Below are 20,732 nucleotides of genomic sequence, written 5' to 3'. Positions count from 1 at the left end.
TTGAGGCATGCCCAGGGCCTGAGCACGTCTCACCACTTGGCCCAAACCATGAGCATCACTAACCTGGACTGTTATTATAACCCTACGGGTCTCCCACAGCTCCCTCCTCCCTGTGCTTCTGTGATCAGCATGGGAGCCACAGTAATGCTGTTTGGAACCCTCACAAGTTCCTGCCACATCTTGACTCATGAGGCGCTCACCTCCTCCCTGCTTCCACTCCTACATCTCCTCCACAGCCCCACTCAAGTCAGGGCTACTGTGAAGTTCCCTAAACAGCAACGCACAGAGCCCTGGCCCTTGCTCTTCCCTCTGCCTAGAAGGTTCTTCCTGTGTATATTTACCTAGCTATCTCCCTCGCTATCTACTCTGCTCCGAGGTCATCATATGAGCATGGCCCCCTGCAAATGGCTCATAATGTGGCCCTCATCCCTGCTTCCCCTCCCTTCACTACTTCATGACATCTTTGCTATAGATGTTGGGCCTCTTCCTTACAGAGGCCAGAAGAGGACATTGGATCTGCTGACACTGAAGTTCTGAACTGTGAGAAGCCCGGTGTGTACACTGGAAATTGAATCCAGGTCCTCCACAAGAAGAGCAAGGGCTTGACTACTGAGCCATCCCCCCAGCCCTTTACTTGCTTTTTTGAGGTAGGGTCTTATGCAGCCCAGACTGGCCTCAAACTTGTAGCCAGGATGACCTTAAACTTCTGATCCTTCTGCCTCTACCTCCCAAGTGCTGGAATTACAGGTTGGGGCCCCCACATCTGGTTTATGAGGTTCTGGGGATTGGACCCAGGGTTCTGCACGTGCCAGGTAAGCCAGCATTGTGCTAACTTAGCTAATCCTCACACCTTAGGTGTGTGCCTCTATCACTTCCCCCTTCCTAGCCAGTGGCCACCACAGAGGCAGGGCACCCTGGCTAGTTGTCACACTCTAGCCGCAGCAGCCCCAGGAACACAGTCTGGCACCCAGAGGGGCTAGAGGGACCCAGTGAGTGAGGGATGGACGGAAGGAAGGAAAGTTTAGGGAAACTCCGGAGACACCTGGCTGCAGGGACTGCCGGCTGGACTAGAAGTGCAGTTCTGGGGGTGGTTGGAATGTTGCGGGTCCAGAGGTTAATTACCTTATCTTGGGCTAAGTCTGGTCCTCCAAAATCAATCAATCATTCCTGGGTCCCTAGGTTAGAATTAACATCTGTGCCAATAAATAAAAACGTTTTGCTATCTATTGACTTAGCAGATCACAGGCTTCCGCCAATCCAAAAGCTAAGAATGTCCTCAGATAGCATCTTGAGCCTACAGGAAACTCTTTGAACCTGCCTCTCTGATGATGCACCCATCAATGTGGTTCAAGCTTGCCTTGGTTTGTGACTTTCTCTGCTCTGTAAAACTACAAAAACTTCATAAAACTGCTTCCACACTGGGACATGGAATTTGGGGTAATTTAAACTCTCTGTTCCCAGGCTATGGTCACTCAAAACAGCTCCAGAATAAACTATCTCTTATTTCCTTTAAGATGAGAGTTGCGGGTTTTACATCAACAGAAGGGAGGGAGGGAGGGAGGGAGAGAGGGAGGGACGGAGGGAGGGAAGGAGGACAGAAAGACTCCTTTGCCCCAGGTCAGCTTCCTGAAGGAGAAGGCAGGCACCGGGCATCCACTCTTAGGCTAGGCCTCCTCTTGCCTCAGCCTGAACCCACACATTTCATCTGAGAGACTCTCTCAAGAACCCTCACCATTCCCTAGGCTGTGCAAGAGGCAGCACCCCAAAACCAGTGTGGAAAGAGATCTAAGGCCCTCTCTAGGGAGTGATCAGGAGAGAAGGGTGGGGCAGGGTGGAGAAAGACTTGGGCTATTTTTAAAATCTCGCTCCCAAAACACCACATTCTTCCTTTGGTGAGTCAGAAGCATGTGGTCCAGCGAGGAGGCCAGGAACCTGGAGCACCGTGTTTGCCACCTACTGTGGGCAGTAGTCACAGGAGGGAAGGTGGGGACTGGGACACTCAGCTTTCCAGGGAAGAGAGGAAGCTGGGCTTAGAGAGTGAAAGGGCCCTCTGAAGCCCCCAGGAAGCGATCTGGCTCTAATCTAGAGCTTCAGGCTCCAGCTCCCGTCCTCTCAGGGTGGGAGTCTTCAACTCTGACCCCAGGGAGCGCTCAGCAGGAAATCACCTCTGTAAAACTCAGTTAAAAACAGCTTAGCTCACCCACCCAAGGCAGGGTGACCTGGGAGGAGATTTTGCCCCCTCCGGAAGGTCAAGTCTAAGGCATTTAGAGCCTGGGGACCACCTTGCTCAGGAGAGCCCTGGTTGAACTCTTAGGCATGTAAACCCATGGCCTGTATGGAGCTGTTCTTCCTAGAGAACTCTGAGTGGGCTTCAGCGGTCCTCAGCATCTCTGGAGGGAGGTGGAGGAAGCCCGGACACTCCGACCCTGCCCCAAGCCAGACTCTACCTGGCACCACCATTCTACAGAGGAAACTGAGGCTTAGAGCCATCCAAAGTCAAGCTTATCAGCAGCTAGTCTACAACTAAACCTGGCTGTCTACTTCCAATGTTCAGAGTCCACGGGAGCTGGCAAGACGCCCCCCCAATCCGGCCAGCACTTTGTCCAGCCCCCCTTACACTTAATTCCAAGAAAAGATACTGTCTGTCTACCCAGGGTGTGGAAGGGGTCGGGGGAGACTGGGTTGGGGATGTCAAGGACAGAAATGCTTTTAACCCTGACAAGGCTGTGCCCTGAATCCTGCTGTCTTGGGGTGGAGTCAAGTTCATGACGTTGGCCCAGGCAGGGAACTTCCCCTCTTTCACTGAACCTCCCAGCCTCCAGAACAGTGGTTCTCAACCTTTGCAATGCTGTGACCCTTCAATACAGTTCCTCATGTTGTAGCGACCCCCAACCATAAAATTATTTCATTGCTACTTCATAACTATAATATAATAACTGTTATGAATTGTGATGTAAATATCTGATATACAAGCTCTCTGAGACCCAAGGGGTCGTGACCCACAGGCTGAGAAGCACCACCTTAGAGCTATGAGAGAAGCCTGAGTCTGCACATGACCCACCTCGTGGGCCATGGTATAAGTCCTAGCAGTCTGGCTGTGCTAGGACAGTATCCTGCAATGGGAATCAGTGTCCTCGCACTGTCTTTGCTCCCGCTGCTCCACCCAACTGCCCTGCTCCTCACTTTGCGATAAGCATATTGTCTGAAGTGGGTCCAGGTCCCATGCCTGGGCACAGAACCAAGAACACAGGTGTTTGGGTTGCCCAGGGTCACTGAGAAGCAGGTGCCAAAATCAATCCCAAGGTGCCTTTGTGCACTCTGCTATATCAACAGAAAACTCTCGGCTGCAAGTCCCAGGCCTGGGCCCTGAAAACAGTTCTGAGCACACACAGGATGTCTAGATGGGTTTCTAGCTGAAAGGGGCTGAGCGTACACACTTCTCCTTTTTTACTTTTTTTCCTTTTTTAAAAATGTGCATTGGTGTTTTGCCATGGGTGTCAGGTCCCCTGGAACTGGAGTTGCAGACAGTTGTGAGCTACTATGTGGGTGCTGGGAGTTGAACCTGGGGTCCTCTGGAAGAGCAGCCAGTGCTCTTAACTGCTGAGCCTGAATGCACACACTTCTGGGGGCACCGGAGGTTCAGCCAGGTGCATCAGTCAGTTGGATCTGCCATCGCCCAGGAGGTACAGACCCCACAGGGCTGGCCTGAGGTGTGTCCTGCCCCAGTGTGGCTGAGGACCTTCTTAGATAATGACGGGACTCTCTGCCAGCCTTCAAAGGTCCCCAGATAGTCAGTACAGGGACTCCTCCTTAAGTAGCCTGGTGTGCTGGGTTGAAGCACAGAATGGAGAATCAGGCAGAGTGGGTTCCAAACCCAGAATCTCTTCCTAGGCACTGTGAGGCTCAGCTTCCCCAAGCCTCAATTTACCCAAGACCTGCCCAGCTGCTGTGAGATGCTAGTTCACTTCCTCGGTTCATACCCATGAAGGTCCCATGGTCAAGCTTCTGAACAGTTACTGGGGATATAATAACTATGTGTAGGAAAGAAAGGGCCCTGGCCCAAGGACCCTTACATAGCCTAGCCCTGTACCTGGCCTGGGTGGGTCTCCAAAGTGACTCTCCACACCACTAGACACGCTGAAATTGCTCCTTCGCCAGAGAGCTCACAATCACCTCCCACCTCACCAGCCCCACGTCCTCCTCTGGAGTTCTTAGGAACAAGGGTCATCTCTCCTGCATGGGATACTCCTTCCCCACAGCTGTCTTTCCTTCTCCATGTCCGTCCTCTCCCTGGCCAGCCAGGCTCAGCCTAACTGCCTCCCTTCCCATGCTGGTCCCAGCCCTGAGGGGTCCTGCCAGGTGGTCCCAGCCCTCATTGGTTCAGCAGACTCTTCTCAGATGCCAGCTATACCTGGGGAATCATGGCTGTGGGATAAGACACACCTGGCCTGGTCTGCAGCATCCTCCCTGTGAAAGCCAACGAAAACAGGATACACAGCCTCAACGCACAGCCCTGAGCCACATGACTCCACTTCATACACCTGGCTGCCCTTGGACCCTTCCTGCACCTAGACCCATACATAGTTTGGCAGCATCCTCCTGACTTCCAGGACAAGGCACCCAACAGGGTAAAGTAGAAGTCACAAGAGACCATATTGGGGGAAGTTGCCAAAAGTAAAATAAAATAAAGAGTGCCCTACGGAGGAAGGTTAGCCTTGTGACTCATGTGCCCAAGAATATTCCACGCGGGGCTGGTTCCAGGTCAGGCCAGAAAGCCAGGAAGTCCAACCTAATTCAAGCCACTTTGGGACCAGTTGGGCCTCAGATGTGGTCACCACATGCCTTGGCCACCAACTCCCAGCAGTACTGGCATGTCACTTGTGTTCTTGGGGGGTTTGACCCCTGTCTGTTGTCTATGGCAGCCAGTACCATGGGGGGACTGGGCTCACTTATCTCTGACCCATGGTGGCTCTCAGCCACAGGGAGTGACCACTGGGAGCTTGGGTAAAGCGCTCTGCCTGCTCCCATGAGCACCTCTCACTCAATCCTCACACCGTCTTGACCTTGTATTCTCGCATCTCAGAGGATTCCCTCACACTGACTGTGACAAGGGCCAAGTGAAAGCTCAGAGATTGGAACCCAGGTTCCAGAGGCTCAGCCCGCATGCTGGCTCTTGTGCACGTATGTGTCTGCTCCCAAGTGGGTCAGACTCAACACTTGGGTCCTCCCGGTGCCTGGTGAGTGGCCTTCCAAAGATGCCTGGCTGGCTGGCTGGCTGGCTGGCTGGCCAGGTGGTCACTCCCAGGTCCCAACTTAGGCTGGGGATACCTCGTGGTGTTCTATCATGAAGGTGTGCTGGGCACACCTGGCAACAAGAAGAAATGCAGCAGCCTAGACCAAGTGTGGTAGCTGGCCAAACCCCAGGCACCTCTTCTATCCATGGCATCCTGGGATAAGCCAGGCAGGCAGAACAAGCATGATCCCAGGTCCCGGTGATAAAAGCAGAGACTTTGCAGGGTAACACTCCTAGGTTCCAGCTACAGGGCCACCCCCACTGCTGTGTGACCCTTGGGCTAGCCTCCTGGCCCCTTGCTGTAGTCCTGGAGAAGGTTGGGGCCAGGACACAATCCCTAGCAAAGAACGGCTGCCCTTTCCTACCAAGCAGGCCTGCAATTCAGGTACTAGGTTAAGAATCTAAGTCCACCAAAGCCAGTCCAGACAAGTTTGTGATGGAGGCCAGATGGATTGGTTAATATTTACCTTCAGTGACCCAAACCTTGCGAGGCATGCCCCACCCAACCTAAAAATATAGGCCAGACAGGAAAGGAAGGAGTGAGGGATACTGTGTGAGCCTAGGGAAGACAAAAAAGCCAGACCAGCCCCCCCAGCCAGAGAAAGTATCCATCCAGCTGTGAATACTTTAGGCACCTGACACACAAGGGTGCATTTCAAAGAACCTGAGGCCGTGAGCACATGACCCTATAGAGTCAGTCCACAGCTGAACCTAGTCTCTAAGGCCAGTGCATGACCCCATGGCCCTCACCAAACCCAAAGTTCAATTGGCCTGTTTGGACCTGAGTTTCCCAGCAGCCTCAGGGAGAACCCACAAGACCGATGAGTCATCAGACTCCAAGGCCCCTGCCCTCTTGGGTTCACATCCCAGACATGGATGGGAAACTTGAGCTCAGAGCACTGAGCCCGTTTGCTGAGGTCTTAGTGTCAGTCTGAGGTATAGGTGAGGTTTGAATTAAGGCTTCCCTCTTTGAGACTATTAATGCCAGCCCATAGAGGCCAGGCTGCCTGCAGAGAACCTTACTTCCCTGGACCCTACTGGATAATGACTACACTCTGGGCATTGATAGGACTCTCAACCCTTGCAACAACTGCTATTACCCCAAAATTGAGAAACAAAACAGAGAGAGAGAGAGAGAGAGAGAGAGAGAGAGAGAGAGAGAGAGAGAGAGCTGGAGACACTTAACCAATGGCACACACCTGACAAGTGGCAGAAGTGATTGAAGAGGTGGCTAAGGGTCTCAGTCACCATCTCTACATGACTCCACTCATTTAATATCCCCAACTGTGCCTAGGACATGAGAGCACCAAGGAAGGGCTGAGGAGGAAGAAAGCTAGGACCCCTCAGTTTTGCCTGTGCAACCAGGACAGCCTATACCAGTACTGTTCCCCTGCTGTGACAGCCTACAGCTCCTCAGTGTGACCCAGAGGCCTTCTTCTGATGCCTCTGCTGACCCCGCTGCTTGTTGGCATCTCCTGTGGACCAGGCCTTGTGGAAAGATGAAGGCAAAAGCAACCTGGGCTTGGAAATGGAAGAGGTGCCCACCTGCCACAGCTCCCAAGAGCCGGACCCTGTCTCCATCCCAAGGCTGTGACCCACCTCATCTGCCTGGGACCCTCCCACTACCTCTGGAGCCTCAGCCCAGGCTCACAGTTTCTCATAATAACCACAGGATAGCCAACCACCTGCCCTTTTGAGCACCTGAAATTCAGGGCTACAGCGATTCGCTTTGTTCTCTGACTCCCAGAGGGAAGTAGATATGCTTCTGCTGTCTCTCCAGATCCTAGAGGGTCCTCAGCACACAATGGGAGGTCAAGGAGCTGGGTGGTGGGTGGATGGTAGATGGAGGATGGAAGATGGATAGATGGGCGGCTAGATGGTGGATGGATGGGGTATGGATGAGTGGAAGGATGGATGGATGGATGGATGGGGTATGGATGGGTAAGTGGGTAGGTGAGTGAGTGAATGGAGGGACAAAATACTGCATAATGAATGGGTAGATGGATCAGTGGATGGATGGAAGTGTGGATAGGTGGATGGAAGGGTAAGTGATAGATGGATAGAAGATAGGTAGATGAGGAATGATAGGTGAGTGGATGGATTGTGTTTAGGTGTGTGGATGGGTTAAAGGATGAATGGTTTGATGGTGGATGGATGGATGGATGGATGGATGGATGGATGGATGGATGGATAAATAGATGCATAGATGCCAAGACAGCTGAATAGCCAAGAGAAAAAAACAAATGACAGGAACTTATAAGAAGTGTTTTTGGGGGCTGGAGAGATGGCTCAGTGGTTAAGAGCATTGCCTGCTCTTCCAAAGGTCCTGAGTTCAATTCCCAGCAACCACATGGTGGCTCACAACCATCTGTAATGAGATCTGGTGCCCTCTTCTGGCCTGCAGGCATACACACAGACAGAATATTGTATACATAATAAATAAATACATGTGAAAAAAAAGAAGTGTTTTTGGAGCCTTACTCCAACCTGGAATGTCCTAGAGCTCAGATGTCCAGGGTTTCCAGCTGTGTTCCACGCTTCAGTCTGACTCAGACATCTTGCAGACACCTGTTTCCCCATCCGGCTTAGACCTCCTCTGTGATCACCCCACCTCCATCACCAGACACAGAGTAGGCAACGCCGCAGGCTGTGACTGGCCCGACAGTCACGTTCTCTGGGTTATCCTTCATAGATCTCAACAGATACTTACTAAACGAAAGACAAACAAACAAACCAAAGACCTGGGAGTTCTGTAAACCCAGGCCCAGCAAGATCTGCTGGCCCGGGCATCTCTATGGGTGCCAGCAAGATCTGCTGGCCCGGGCATCTCTATGGATGCCAGCAAGGTCTGCTGGCCCAGGCATCTCTATGGGGACCAGCTCGGCTGGCCTGGGCATCTCTATGGGTGCCAGCAAGGTCTGCTAGCCCGGGCATCTCTACGAGTACCAGGTCTGCTGGCTCAGGCATCTCTACAAGTACAAGTCAAGCACTGGCGTCCTGTCCAGAGCCATCAGCACTATGTTGGCACACCAGGCACATACCCAAGAGGAGCCCCAGGAGGCTGCTGCAGAGAAAGGCAGCTCAGAGCAGGGCCCCAATGTGCTCTCCCTCACATGACAGTCACTCTGCCAAACATTTCTAGCTCTGAAGGTCCCAAAGCCATCTCCAATCTAGTCCTTAAACTGCTGGCCTCAGACCCACCTGAGTACCAAGAGAAGCTTCACATGCATATTCTGGTCTGGGGCTGACCTCAGTGGCAGAGCAGCAGCCTAGCATGCCCCAGCGTGGAAATGAGAGCAGACTCTGGGCTCCAACCCCAGAACCGCCCCCCCCCAAAAAATCACATCCCAAACTCCCCCAATTCCTCCCTAAGAGGCCTGTGGATCAGCAGGCCATCTAGGGCCCCACTTAACACATACTCAAGTCAGAATTCTGGCTCCTGGGTTCTCCAGTGCTCAGGCCCATCGGCCTACACCTGCCGCCTTTGCACACAACTGGCCCGCTATGAGAAAGTTCATGGTGAAACATCCAAACCTAGGAATCACTGGATGAGTCCTCCCTCCTGATCTCCTTGTCTGCCCCTACCATGAGCCAAGTTACCCCGGCCACCCCAGCCAGACTGCCTTCCCAGGCGACCTGTAGTTGCAGTTACAGGACCCATGTTCAGGGAAGTGACATCAAACAACCAAGGAGCAGAAACAGGCTGGGAGTAAGAGCTCTATTGGTCCCAGGTTGTCAAAGCCCATAGGGATGTCCCCAAATGCCACGAGCAATAGTGTCTGGGTTTAAAGGTTGTCAACAGTTCTGAAGAGTCATGCACATCAGTATGTACATTTGGGGCAGCATCTGTGTCCTGATACACTACAGGCTGCTCATGTGGAGAATGGAGGCATCGGAGGCCAAGAACAGGGAAACCACAGCAGAATGATGTCTGTGGTAGAGGCTCTGAGAAGCCCTGCAGCTCTAGAGCCTGATGAACACAAAGAGACTTGCTGACTGGGAAGAGTTCCAAGTCCTGATGGTGTCTGGGCTAGAGAGTGGGAAAGGTGGGGCTAGAGAGGAGAGGCGGGGCTAGAGAGTGGGAGAGGTGGGGCTAGAGAGTGGGAGAGGTGGGGCTAGAGAGTGGGAGAGGCGGGGCTAGAGAGTGGGAGAGGAGGGGCTAGAGAGTGGGAGAGGCGGGGCTAGAGAGTGGGAGAGGTGGGGCTAGAGAGTGGGAGAGGAGGGGCTAGAGAGTGGGAGAGGCGGGGCTAGAGAGTGGAAGAGGTGGGGCTAGAGGGTCACAACTGTCTCCAACTCCAGTCATAGGGGATCTGATACCCACAGACATTGTATACACATGGTGCACAGACATACATTCAGATAAGCACTCATACACGTAAATTAAAAATAAATAAAATCTTAAAAAAACATATATATATATTTGGTTTTTTGAGACAGGGTTTCTCTGTAGCTTTGGAGCCTGTCCTAGAACTAGCTCTTGTAGACCAGGTTGTCCTTGAACTCACAGAGATCCGCCTGCCTCTGCCTCCCAAGTGCTGGGATTAAAGGCGTGTGCCACCACCACCCAGCTTCAAAAAATATTTTTAAATGGAACAAGAAACCCTACATCTCGGGCGGTGGTGGCGCACGCCTTTAATCCCAGCACTCCGGAGGCAGAGGCAGGTGGATCTCTGTGAGTTCGAGGCCAGCCTGGTCTACAAGAGCTAGTTCCAGGACAGGCTCCAAAAAAGCTGCAGAGAAACCCTGTCTCGAAAAGCCAAAAAAAGAAAAAAGAAAAAAAAAAAAAGAAACCCTACATCTTCAATCTGCTCATCTCACAAAAGAGGAAACTGAGGCATAGGGAGAAGTTGAGAGGTGGGGGCAAGACTATCCACGCTCTCCTGGATGGTTGGCAGTGGGGTATGAACCCAGATGCCCAGCTCTAGCCTTCTGGCACACACCCTCCCTGAGGCCCCTGGTAGTGAAAAGCCCAAGACTGGGAACTGGGCTGCTGGGATCCCCAGCCTAGTCTACCTGACTTGAGGCGGAGCTTCGGGATAAAATGGGAACAACTGGAAAGACTAGGTGTCCCTACCTGGGTAAGCGAACACCAAAGTCCCCCCAAGATCCTACCTAGATGACATGCTGGCAGGGGAAACACAAGCTCGAATAAACTGAGGCTGACAGGGACCCTCTGGGTTTCGAGGGGGGGCTCCAGAGTCACATGGGACAGCATTCACATCCTGTGTGGCTTTGGGCTGATGCTCACCCTTCGCCTCATCTATTCACTGGAGATAAATAAGCTGGCACATTACATATAAAGCAGATGAGCCGCAGTGCCTGTGGTTAGGACTCCAGTCTTGCAGGCCATGTTCATGTTACCCCTGCTTTGGGACTCCAGAGAGGGGGAGACCCTTGCTCACCGCAGCTACACTCAGAACAGGCGGGGCTCTGAAACCTGTCTGACATCTCTCGCAGTGTCCCCAGCGTGAGGCATGGGCCTGCCATCTATGAAACACAGCTCCCCAGTGGGGCCACCTCCCTCGATGGTCTCATGTGACCTGTGTTAATTGAATCCTGGTCCGGACCCACGTGCTTTTCCCCACACTCCAAGGAAATGGATGCCCAGAAAGCTTTCACGCTGACCAAGTGGTTCCGGGAAGCCCCACACCCCACTCCTCATCTCCAGAGGCCCTGAGACTACAAAGACAAAGTTCTAAGCCACAACATCTGTTCTGGGAGCCCCTCCCTAGGGTGACTCAACCTCGTGCCTCTGCCCTGAGACGGCTTTTGTTTCATCTACCCTGTTAGGCTCTGTGACCTTGGGAAGGTTACTTAACCTCTCAGAGTCTCTGAAACCTCTTTCAAGAGAAAAGAAATGTCAGAGTCTGGGAAACATGAGGAGGCAAGCAAGGTTCAGACACTGGGCTAGTAATCAGGGCCTCAGATAGGCTTCAACTTGCTTCCTGTTGTCTCCAGCCCCTTTCCAACCCAGGATGTCCCTGGGATAGAAAATTGTGACTAACCCAGGACAGAAAATTCTGGTTGTGTTATCCCTGACCCAAGCAGCTTCAGGGCTCACAGACCTTCAAGGTAAGTCAGAAGGTTCCCATGAGAAACACAGGGTCCCCCAGTGATAGAGGACTCTCATTGGTTAATAAAGAAACTGCCTTGGCTTTCTGATAGGGCAGGATTTAGATAGGTGGAGTAGACAGAACAGAATGCTGGGAAGTTAGTCAGACACCATGCCTCTCCTCTCTGAGACAGTTGCCATGAAGCCAGCCACCAGATCAGACATGCTGAATCTTTCCCGGTAAGCCACCACCTTGTAGTGCTACACACATTACTAAATAGGGTTAAAGCAAGATGTAAAAATTAGCCAGTAAGAGGCTGAAACTAATGGGCCAGGCAGTGTTTAAAAGAATACAGTTTGTGCGTTATTATTTCGGGGCATAAGCTAGCCAGGCGGCCAAGAGACAGGCGGGACAAAAAGCAGGCCTGCTCGCCTCATCACTACACCCCAGCAGCATTCTCCTGCCTCCAATCCCTCCCTCCTCTGGGCTAACTTTGCCCCTTGCCTGCTTCAGCCAGCCCCACCTCCAGTGTATTCCCTTTCCCTATGTTGGATGGTGACCTGCCTGCCTCCCCCAGAGGCTGGAGGTGCCCACATCCTACTCAGCTGGGCATCTTGGCTCTGCACCTGCGCCTGTATCCAGGCGCTTACTAAGCAGGTGTCAAAGGAACGCAAAGCCAGACAGATGAAAACCGCTGCACGCTTCTGGCATCCTCTTGGCAAGACTGAAGGAGGTCGTTGAGGTCATGGACACAGCAGCTGGCCTGCTGAAGAGCCACCCTCCCTCCCACACAGCTGGGCATGCTGGGAACCTCTCTCCTGACTCCACCGGCTCCACCTCCACCACCAGAATCAACCACGCTTGCACTTCTGACTTATGGTTGATCTTCCCAGAGTTCTGTGCTCAACCCCACACCCTAGAACAGCAGGGTGTGTTCCTCCCAGTCAGGCTCCCTGAACAACCCTCACTGCTTCCACTGCACCATCCAGCCCTGATGTAGTGCTTAAGTCTGACCCTCCACAGGTGCCAATACACCAGCCAACCTCTAAACGTGACCTCCTCCTGAACTAATCCTCAGTTCCGCCCCACCCCCACCCCCAGCCATTCCCTGACTCTCCATAAGCTGGCTCACTTACTAACACTGCCAACAACCAGGGATACAAAAGAAAATTCTAGAAGTCACCTGATTCCTTCCTCCCTCCCTCAGCCCTGCACATACACTCCTAGCTTGCAATTCTAGCTGATTCTATCTCAGACATGTAACCCTAATCCCACACTTATCCCAGCTCCCTGGCACAACCCCATGTATACCCTGCTTCCCTCTGGCCCCAAGAGCCCATTCCCTCACCCCGCAGATTGCTAAGATCTTCCTCAAGTGACCTTGGCAACTCAGGGGGCCTGAGGCAAGTGGAGCCAGAGTAGGTGTGCTAATCACACGGCTCAAACCTTCATGAACCCCCGCGTCGGCCTTCTCCATCTATTTATCCCCTCCACTGGCCTGGAAACTATGGACTCCCTACCCTCTGCCTGGCCCTCAGCCCTAGATACTCAGGCAAATGGCCCCAAGTCATGGCCACGCAGATAAATTACCTGCAGACAACCAACTGCTTAACAGATCATAAAGGTCAGGGGGGGTGAAACCTAGCGGCCACCCTGAGGTTGTTGATAGCTCTGGAGAAAGACTGTGAGACCTCAGTTTCTCCCAGTTTCCTTTCTCTCCCGCACACACGCCCACCATGATGACACCGTCATCAGAGTCAAGACGATGCTGGTTCCATCCCTCTGAACATCTAGAAGTCTGGGTCATAAATGTCTTCATTAACCTCGGGTGCTCCGTTATAGTGCCAGAAAACTGGCGAGTAAGTTCATTAACCCTTGGAGAAGATCCACAAGGAAAGGGTGATCGTCTGCCTGCTCCTTGTTGTAACTGAAGGGGATGAGAGTCCATGACCCCAAGGCTAGCATGATGGCTCAGCATATAAAGGCACTTGTCACCAAGCCTGACCGCCTGAGTTCAATCCCCAGGACCCAAGTGCCAGAAGAAAAGAACTGCCTACTACAAATTGGTCTCTGACCGCCACAGGAGCATCACATGACACACGCGTGTGTGTGCACGCGCACACCACACACAGGCACACAAAAGAAATGCATGTAAAGCATGAATAAAAAGAATGCTACCTCAAAATATGTTACTGTGGTATAAGAATCCTTTTGAGCTAAAGGCCCTAAGCAAGCAGCAGGGACAGGAATACTCTCTGTCTGCTCCCTTCTGTCTAAAAGCAGGGTCCACGTTTCCCTTTGTGGGAACATAACTGGGGACATAAATCCTTCTCAAACAGGAAGAGGAATGTTGCCTACTGAACATCTGTGATGGGCCACCTTGATTGTCAACTGAACAGGAAGTAGAGAACCGTCAGAGCCACAACCCAGGGACTACCCATGAGGGTGTTCCCAGGCAGGTTAACTAAGATAGGAGACCCACCCTGCATAGCAGCAACACCTCTCAGGGACATTAGAAAGCATAAAAGCTGAGTGGCAGCAGCCATGGCTCCCTGCTTCCTGACTATGGATGCGCTAGGGCCAGCCGCCTCACGCCCTTGCCACCATGATAGGCTGTGCCCCGAACTGTGAGCCCCAATACACCCTTCCGTCCTCAGGCTGCTTTCATCAGGTGTTTCCTTACAAGGACAGGGAAGTGGCTGATGTGACCCCACTTTCCTACCATTTCCTAGTCATTTTCCCAGGACTGACTTGTCCAGTCACCTCAAAGTTAGCCTTCTTTGTTAATGGGGGATGTCAACTTCTTCAGGGCTCTCACCACTGCTCTGTGACCCCCTTACAACAGTTTTTAAAACTTAATGGTAAAAAAAAAAAAGGCTATCTATAGGGCTGGAGATGTGGTTCAGTTCCAAGGCCCAGGTCCCTAAACTCAGGCGTGGTGACGACACACACCTACCAGTTCCAGCCCTGGGGAGGTAGAGCTGGGGGGATAAGAAGTTCAGGGTCACTCTAGGTTAGTGAGTGGAGCTCTCGGCCAACATGGGCTACGGGAGAGCCTGTCTCCAAAATTGAAATTAAGTTAATTAAGAGGCTAGACCAGCTTAGCATTTAGGAGGCTGAGGCAGGGAGAGTCTTATGAGTTCAAGGACAGCCTGGGCTATGCAATAAGTTTCAGGTCAATATAGACCATATAATAAGATACCATCTGAAAAAATCACTATCAAAGAATATGCAGGGCCAGCAAGATGGCTCAGTGGGTATAGGAGCTTGCATCAAGTTTGGTGACCTGAATTCAATCACCAGGACCCAGAAAGGGGAAGGAGACAACTGACTTTCTGCAAGCTGTCCTCTGACCTTTACACACTCAACTTAGTACACACACACACACACACACACTAATTAATAAATAAATAAATGTGATAAAAACTTCATAAATAAAAGTATGCCTTCTCTCTTATTAATCTGCCTTTTGACAGTTTAATTCTCAGGCCTCAGGACAGACCCCGAAAGTGTAGAGCAGTATTTCCTCACCCATATAGCAATCACCCAAACTTGCACTCAGCCCGGGGCGCTGTCCTGGGCACCTGCGTTTCTCTTGTTAGGTCCCCTCACCCTGAGACCCCAGTGGTAGTATGATGCCGCAGAAGACAAAATGAAGGAGTCAAGAGAGTTACCCAGCAATGACCAGCAGACCCCTCCCCTTCAGAGTCAGCACAGACCTGATGCATTATGGGTTCTACAAAGCCCAGGCCAAAAAGAACAAGCGAGTGGCTGCCTGAGCAAGTGGTACCACCCACCCACCCCCCACCACCCACCCCCGTCCAGAGAGTCTGGAGCTGGTGCAGTAAAGGGCTATTTTGGATTTCTTCCAAGTTTTCTTCAATGGTCATGAAACACATGTGCCTTAAAGGGTTGGAGAGATGGCTCAATGGTTAAGAGCACTGAATACTCTTGCATAGGACCTAGGTTTGGTTCCTAATACTACCCAGGGGCTCATAACTATCTGTAACTTCAGTTCCAGAGATCCAACACCCTCTTCTGACCTCCACATATATTCCAGGCACACACATGGTACACAAACTTGCAAGCAAACATTCACACAGAGAAATAAAAGGAATGATTTTAAAAATTAACCAGTCATAGTGACACACACTTTTTATCCTAGCACTGAGGAGACAGAATCAGATGGATCTCTGCAAATTCCAGGGCAACCAGTCTGAATAGCAAGTTCCAGGCCAGCCAAGGCTACACAGTGAGACCCTGTCTCAAGAAACAAAAATCATAAAAGTAAAATAAACCCTTATGCATAAGCATTTGGGAGTTTCTGGGATGGATCCAGGTTGGAGATGTTTTCTCTTCTCTTCTAAGACTGTTATTTTTCTACTTGATTTAACCATTGTTTTCCTATGGAAATTGAATAAGATCTGCCCTGGTAGCTCTATCCCTCCACCCACTTCAAACAAGGAAGAGAGAATCGTACAAGGAGGAGGAGGTTGTCTTCTGTGCTGATGGCTGGGATTCAGGAAGCATGCCAAGCAAGGGGCTTTGGGGATGGACTTTCACTAAGAAACACCGGGTAAGAGGAGCTCACTTAGGCTCTCCATACGCAGATGCCACCATGTGCTAGTACCATCACAGGCTAGCTCACTGCAACCCACCCACTGTCCTGGGCTGGGGACATGCCTATCACAGGGAGGGAAAGTCTGAGACCATCTCTCAACCAACCCACAGGCTGAAGAGAAGATGCAAGCAGGAGCCGGGACCAGGTGTAACTAAGAGGCCATCTGTGTGAGCCGGCCATCCATCTTTTCATCCCACATCATGTGTGAATTGCCAGGATATCAACAGCTGGGCAGGCCAGCCCTCAGTAAAGAGCACAGCAGTGTTCAGGGGCACAGGGTGGAAAAGCAGAGCTGTGGACCAACAGAATAGGCTCTGGTCACCTCCAGCTCCCAGCCACATGGTCCTGGCCTTAACGTGTGGTAGAGGATGAAGACCGCAATACGTCCACCTCTCAGCTCAAGAGGGCTGAACGTGCTCTCCATGCAATGGTATGGTGCCCACCACCCCACAAACTCATTGTGGCTCTCCTGACACTGCACTGGGGACGTCCCTCTAAACACTAAAGTCTATTCCAGATTCGCAGCCTCAACCAGAGCCACAGGGTGACAAGCCAGCAGCAAACAACCTGGATCTTCCCAACGGGGGAAGGGTGGGGGAGAGGTCTAGATATCTAGAGAGCTGTCTTTCCTCCCCCACCTCCTCCGCAAAGGGAAAAGAAACCCAGAGCAAAGGTGGAGCAGAAGGCAGTAAAACAAGCTATATAAGCTGGCATGGTGGTGCCCACATCACATTACCCAGCCAGATCAAGATCAGTGTCACAGAGCTGGGCAAGTGGGTCTCCCCCTTCCCCCTACCCCTCCTCCTTCTTTCTACAGGACCAGAAAAACTGGCAGAAGTAACTTCTGTCTCTTGTCCTGGTTTAGGCGGGTAACTAAGAATATGCTGTTTAAAGGTGGTGTATTGATTTGGTTATCTGAACAAGCAGGTTTTCCATGCAGTCCTCTTAAGCCTGCACCTGAAGCTAGGCACTCTCATCCCATGAGAGGGAAGAGCACCCAGGAACTGAGCAATGACGGTCACGAGTTTGAGGCCAGACTGAGCTATACAGCAAAGTTTGTCTCAAATGAAAATAAGACATGGGGCCTGTCTGGATGCTCTCCCCACTTATGTGCCCAGTAAGACTGAATAACTAATTCATTCTGACCCCCCTAAGACCTAGCACAGCAGCAGCAGACCTGCCGGTGGGTCGAGGAGGGGGCAATATGAAACACTTCAAGACATACAAGGAAGGGCACAAACCCAGAACAAGGCCTGATGGATAAGGTCTGCAGGCATCCTTTACGGATGGATACCCAGGAAGACGCCATAACTCCAGACCTGAGGAAGATCTGGTACTGCCTGCTCGGTCACAGACCTGTAGACTCCCAGTTTACCTGAAGCCAGAGCCACACAGAAGCTGCTTCTGCTACCGAACCTTCCAGAACCTGTTCCAAGGCTGTTCTTTCTTCATACTATAATGGACACATTCCCCCCACCATAGGCAGCCATACCATGCCCATGTTCTGATGGTGGTTTTGTTCAATGACCAGTTTGAACATCTCTGGAACTTAGCAAGGAATTCTTTGTGTTGGTACAGGCCACTGTCCAAAGACCTAGCACATACTCAGTAAGCTGTCATTCCTGAGTCCCAACCAGAAGTCACAAGCCATCTAAAAGCCAGCTGGCAAGGTCTCAGAATCTGTCCAGGTGGGACATGGTCACCAGTGCCTAAGCCACCCTCAAGCAGTTTCAGCCACACAGATGACCTGAGCATCACCGTGAACTACCTGACATGTCTGTCACTTTGACAGCTCACTCTCCTTCTCAGTGGCTAGTTCACTCTCTATAGCCTGTCAATCAATAGCAAAGCTGCTCTCGATAAACAAATCTCCTCATGTCATAATATCCTGTCTCATATATATATATGCACCTGTCTTGCAAGTGCTGGGATAAAGGAGTGCATCACCACACCTAGCCTTGACTCACAATTTTTTAATCTTTGTGTGTGTGTGTGTGTGTGTGTGTTTCTGTGTGTCTGTATGATATATGTGTACGATCACAGTGTGAGAGCAGCCACGAGCATGCCACGGCATATGTGGAGGTCAGAGGACAACTTCAGGCGAGGTCCTTGTCTTACACTTTGTTTGAGTCAGTCTCATTGTTTGTGGCAGCATATGCCAGGCTAACTGGCTCGCAGACCTCCAAAAGCTCACCTGTCTCCCTCGACCTCCCGTAGGGATTCTGGGAATTCAAACGTAGGTCCTTAGACTTGAGCAGTAAACAGTTTACCTACGGAGTCATCTTCCCAGCCTCTCCCATGACTCTGTATAATGGATGTTTAACAATCAGCTCCCAAAACTCAGCCTCCAGCCCTCACTCCTTGAGACACGTTAACTCCAGCACAACACTGCCCAGAGCTCTGTACAAACCCATGAGGACAGACAATTCCTGGGAACATACTCAATCCAGGGACCTTAAGAAAAGTGGCCCTGCAGACCTCCACCAAGGCAGAGACTGGGGTGTTCTCTAGGGAGGGAGTCTGAGGGAGTCTAGGGAGACGGGAACTCCCTGAAACACTTGTCATTTATGAGTTTGAATCTGTGGGGACTCTGGATCCTTTGGGGACAAGAAACTTGGGACAAGGTGAGAACACAGAGGCCTGACACACCAGCTTGCAGAGGCCAGAGAAGATGAGGAGCTGGGAAGCACCGGCTCCTTCATTGACTTACAGAGGCCTCAGACTGTCCTTTTATTGCTGCTGGCTCAGCCTCCTCATCTGTAAAGCAGATTGTCTACCCTGCCTAATTACCAGGGTTGTTGTCAAACAAAGAGATAGTGACTGTGAAAGCACAATATAAACCTAAGCTGTTATTACCAGTCTATATAACCACCCTCTTTATCTTTTCAATTTTATCTGAGATCTTGCCATTCTGTTCCTTCTTACCCAGAAGCTTCCAGGACTCAGCTCCTCACCCAGCCCTCCAACTGGCAGATACTATGTCCATTCAGGGGTCCTTCCTTTTCTGATAGCCTGGTACCCAGGACCCCAAAGGGGCCCAGCAGCTTTGCCCAGTTTGTTTGTTTGCTGAAGAGCAAGAAATGGAGCCCAAGGCCCTGCACACACCAAGCAAGTGTTCTACCACTAAGCTACATCCTCAGACCCCTAAAGCTAAAACTTGAAACAGTAAAGTATAGGAACCAGCAACCATCAGTTGACCACCTACTATGTGCCAGACAGTGTTGCAGGCTGGTGAGCAAGAACAGACATAGCCCGTGCATTCAAAGCCTTCCAGATGCAGAGAGACCTCTCTGCTTGGGACAAGACTCCCAAGAGCATGAAAAAACCTGCTTGGCATGATGGAGAGGAGGTAACCCCAAATGAGATCTGGAAGAGGTAAGGAAGGGGTGGAACCCATTTGTAGATGGAGCAAGGCTGGGACCAAGGGGGAGGATCCTAGCCTCAGGCAGACAACTGGGATGGAGGTGCAGAACAAGGGCGCCTGAGCTTTGCCTGGGATCTTCATGCTGTGCTCCTCTCCCCTGAGTGCCCAGCCTGGACCCCGTGGAAGCCCATGCTGTGTGGACAGGTGGCCAGATTGGTGTTTCAGCTCCAATCCACAGGCCAGCAGGGCTGGGCTGCATGTATTAATGAGCCTTCACAACCTGCTCTCCCCCACATCCAAAGAGGAACAGATAGGACCTGGGGCAGGCTGGGCAGGGACTTCTCTAGGGGGACTCCAAGGCCTTTGAAGCAAACATTGAGATCCAAAGCCCTCCAGAAATGAGATCTGCCCAGTATCATCTCCCTGCATTGGGCTTAGCTGGGGTACTCGGGCTCTTAGCGCCAAATGACTCCCACTTTCAGTAACACAGAGATACCGGCTCCTCCCCTACTTCAAACCCGGGCTCCCTCTCACAAGCCACCCCCCAAAACTGGTCTCCACCATTTAGAGAGCCCACTGGACTCATATCTCTACCCAAGGCCACCCAGGGCTCTGTGCCCACGGCCTGCCGCTGACCCAGCATCCACTCCTCCCACGCTCCACTCCTGCGGGAGGCCTGGCTGTCCCGCCTCTGGGCAAGGACTCAAGACGAGAGAGACTGACCCCGAACAGAGGCCACACCACATTACCTGACTTCATGCAATCTGGGGACCCCACGACACCCAAGGTCAGTGAGGCGTGGGAGGGGCACAGAGAAGCACAGTGGAGAGACAGAGTGAGGATTGACACAGAGCTTGGAGCGGGGTCCAGAACAGAGAGAGAGAGAAGAAAACAGACAAGGCACAAAGGCCAGTCAGGACTCAGACAGAGGGACACTCAAGGGGCACAAAAGGACACAACCAAGAGACGGACCCGCGCTTACAGGACTGGAGACTGTTTCCAGAGGACTTGGGAAACCCCGACACACAAAGCAACCAAAGGCCAGGAGCCCGGGCCTGGGCAACGCGCACTCACCGTCCCTGCCGCTCACAAAGGCTCCGCGCCACCGCGCCTCCCAATCCCGCCGCGGGCGCCGGTGGCCGGGCCGAGCCCCGCGCCCCGATGCAGCCCCGGCCCGCGGCCTGCAGCCGCTGCACGGCCCGCCCCGCCCGCCCGGTCCCGGGGCGCGCGGCTGAGGTCACCGCTTAACCCCTGGTGGCCTGGCTTGCACGCGGCGCCCCTCCCAGCTCCCCTAACAGTGATCCCGGAGGGAGGCGGGGCTCGACTCTCCACCCATCCTCCTCCCTCTTCGGGAAACTGAGGCTGGGGGTGGAGAAACCCCAGGCAACACCAGGGACTCAC

At 52.2% G+C, this 20,732-nt stretch overlaps 1 protein-coding gene across 1 annotated transcript in view; it reads right to left on the bottom strand.

The window, feature by feature from the left end:
- The window catches only part of Arhgef10l (Rho guanine nucleotide exchange factor 10 like), a 129,688-nt gene extending 109,160 nt beyond the window's left edge, over positions 1–20,528 (bottom strand). Inside the window, exon 1 of the mRNA XM_038332804.1 lies at positions 20,406–20,528. The gene's annotated coding sequence lies outside the window, so the exon portion shown is untranslated. The remainder of the gene's footprint in view (positions 1–20,405) is intronic.
- Positions 20,529–20,732: the final 204 nt, after the last annotated feature.

Source organism: Arvicola amphibius, chromosome 6 (assembly GCF_903992535.2).
Source record: "Arvicola amphibius chromosome 6, mArvAmp1.2, whole genome shotgun sequence".
NCBI lineage: Eukaryota > Metazoa > Chordata > Mammalia > Rodentia > Cricetidae > Arvicola > Arvicola amphibius.
The sequence above is the reverse complement of the archived record's forward strand: the minus strand, read 5'-3'. Positions and strand labels throughout refer to the sequence as shown.